This window comes from Myotis brandtii, unplaced genomic scaffold, assembly GCF_000412655.1.
Source record: "Myotis brandtii unplaced genomic scaffold, ASM41265v1 scaffold486, whole genome shotgun sequence".
Classification (NCBI taxonomy): domain Eukaryota; kingdom Metazoa; phylum Chordata; class Mammalia; order Chiroptera; family Vespertilionidae; genus Myotis; species Myotis brandtii.
This window is the reverse complement of record NW_005368569.1, coordinates 24,297-27,428: the sequence shown is the minus strand read 5'-3', so window position 1 is coordinate 27,428 and position 3,132 is coordinate 24,297.

Sequence of the window (3,132 nt, the reverse complement as noted above, 5' to 3'; positions counted from 1 at the left end):
GAGAGAGAGAGAGAGAGAGAGAGAGAAAGAAAGAAAGATATCGATGTGAGAGAGACACATCGACTGGTTGCCTCCAGCGCCTGCCTGGACAAAGGTGAGGGGGTGGGGAGTGAACTGCAACCCAGGTACATGCCCTTGACTAGGAATTGAACCTGCGAACCCTTTGGTGCGTGGGCCAACACTCTGACCACTGAGAAACACCAAAAGGCAGTTGGGTCATTTTGCTGGTGCATTGGAAGGCAATAGTCAGCCAGTTCCTGGCAGCTTAACCCTGATTCAGAATAGGCCTCCTTCTAGCATTTACTCCTTTTGCTCAAGCACTCTGATTTCCTTCTGGGGAATTACTTTTTTTCCCTTGTGAGTGCCAGGTTCTTCGTCTATAAAACAGGGATAATTATAGCCTCTAAGACCAGACTTGGCCAGCTGGACTTTTTTCTGTCCTAGAACTTTACACGATGCCACCATCTATTTTTACTCGAAAGGACAAACTCATTCTGCTCCTGAGTGATGGAAGTAGGACACTCCAGCCAGGTCCTGTCTGACCTGTGAAGTTCAAATTAATTCATTCATGCATCGAGCAAATGTTTATCGACGTCTTTGTGTCAGACAATGTGTGCCGAGCCTTTCTCAGTGAATCCTTGGTACATATTATGTATCGGGTCTTGCTGCTTGCTTTTGCTTTGCAAATGAAGAAAATGGAACTCATGGAATTTAAGCAACTTGTCCAAGATTACATAGAGATAGCATCGTGAGGCCAACATTTGATCTTGGATCTGTCTGACTCCAAAGCTTACATTTTCTTTGCGGTGGCATTTGGCTTCCCTGCTAAGGGCGGACACTTGGAAACCTATTTCATCTAAAATACTAGGGAGTGATTGTCCCTTTGTTCTTTCATCCAAGTGTCTGCAGTAGTGACGAAAGATTCCATAAGAAGGGAAGATATGGGTGGGTGGGGCATCTATTGTCCAGCACGTCTTGTGTCCTCTTCCCTCTCCCTCCTCCTCATGATGATAATGATGGCAGCAGACTCCTTCCGTCGGGAGGCACACCCATTGGCCCCTTCTATGTAATTCTTGTGGGGCGGTCAGTTACAGAAATGGCTCCTTTGGCCATAGGGCCTTACCGCTGATCCAAGCCAACCGATCACAGTACTCTTTCCCTGGCCACAAAGGCTTGGTCTAAGAGGTGGGCACATGACCCAAACCAGCCAATCAGTTTCTTCCCTAGGTCTTGTATATATTGAAGAAGGAAGAGATCTTCTTTTCTGCCTGTGGGATCTTAATTAAAGACCCTGGATGTAGCCATTGTCCCTTCCAGGCAGGTGGAGTCATGAGGAGCCAGAGAATGGGACTGACCTACGGAGGGAAGCTGAGGAAGGAGAGAGCCTGGACACATTACTCAACAAATCACGCCCCACCCCTTTTTTATTTTTGAGTTTTGTCTGTCATTTGTAGTGGGCTAATGCAAGATGCTTCCTAGCATGTTTGTAGAAGCCCAGCATTCAGGAAGCGGTTTCCTTTACCTGTGAGTGACTGGTGGGGGAGGGGACAGTGGTAGCAAAAGTGGGTCATGATTCTGGTCATGTGGTGTGCGTTGTGGTTGGTTGGTTTTTGGTGTGTGTGTGAGTTTCTCAGGGAAGGGTCATTTGCTCATTTGTTTGTTCCCTTGGCTCTTGATTCACTCAAGTAGCCCCTGAGAACCAGCCACGGTGCAGGTGTAGGTGCAGGTGCAGGCCTCATTTGTTTGTTCCCTTGGCTCTTGATTCACTCAAGTGCCCCTGAGAACCAGCCACGGTGCAAGTGCAGGTGCAGGTGCAGGTGCAGGCCCAGGTGCAGGTGCAGGTGCAGGAGGCAGCCCTTAGCCATGGTCCCTACCCTCATGGAACTCACAGCCTAGAGCTCCCTTTTCCTTGGAGCCTCCAGGGTCCTCCTCTCAGCAGGCTGTGTTTGCTTTTAGAATCTACTACTTGGGGCACTAAATTATTTACAAACTCTTTTTACCAGAGCATCCAACAGTTTAAAGACAGATTCTGTTTCTGAGGCCTGGGGCCAAAGCTCTTTTCAGAGAGAGAGAGAGACTTCCCTTATCGTATCTCTCTCTCGTCTTTGCCCTCAGCATACCACGGATTCGGAGCAGATCTCTTGCCAAAGTCTTTCCTAGAGGAATGTTTGAGTGGAACTTGAGCCCTTTTGAATACGTTCCTCTCTGTGCACTTGAATTTAAACTCACTTGTGGGTCCTGGTGGAGCCTGAGAAAGAGGCTGTGCCCACTTATGGGAACGGAGGGGGTACAGAGGGCCTCGGTGCCACATAGAGCCTGGTGATGGTGTCTGCTCAGCCCCTGTCTCTACCCCCACTGTGCCTCCCCTGGGCCTCTCACCATCAGGTTTGGTTGCAGCCTCTTCTTGCTCCACTGCCCCCTCGGTACCTGGTCATCAAGCTCCCGGCTGAGCCTTTCTGTAATGTCTTTCTTTAATTTTAATAAATATTTTTTTTATTGATTTCAGAGAGGAAGGGAAGAGGGAGAAATAAATAAAAACATCAATGATGAGAAGGAATCATTGATCGGCTGCCTCCTGCATGCCCCACACTGGGGATCGAGCCCACAACCAGGGCATGGGCAGGCATGTGCCCTGACTAGGAATCCAACTGTGACTTCTTGGTTCATAGGTCAACGCTCAACCACTGAGCAACACCGACCGGGGTGTTTTTTTTTTTTTAAATGAACATGTTCCTTTGGGTACCGCCCTGCACCTCCTGCCCCCAGGTGCCTGGGACTATGCTTCAGGCAGAGGGTCTGGATTTGAGAGTAGAAGAACCTGGGGCCGGTGACACTGAGTGGGGGTGGTTGAAGTATCGATTCAAGGCCAAGATGAGCAGAATCCAGTCAGGGAAGGTGGTGGTGGGAGTGGAAGGAAGGGAGTAGTGACTGGAAGGATGTGGAAGTTTTATCGGGTAGAACAGAGAGTGAAGAGGGTGCACAGAAGCCACCACCGATGGTGCCACCGCTGGGCTTGGAGGCTGGTCCTCCTGACTCTGGCCGGTGCTCATGCAGCTGCACTGACCTGCCCGCCGGCTGCAGACCTCCCCTCAGCTGCCTCTTCCTTCCCGAGGGAGGACTTCCCTAACTCCC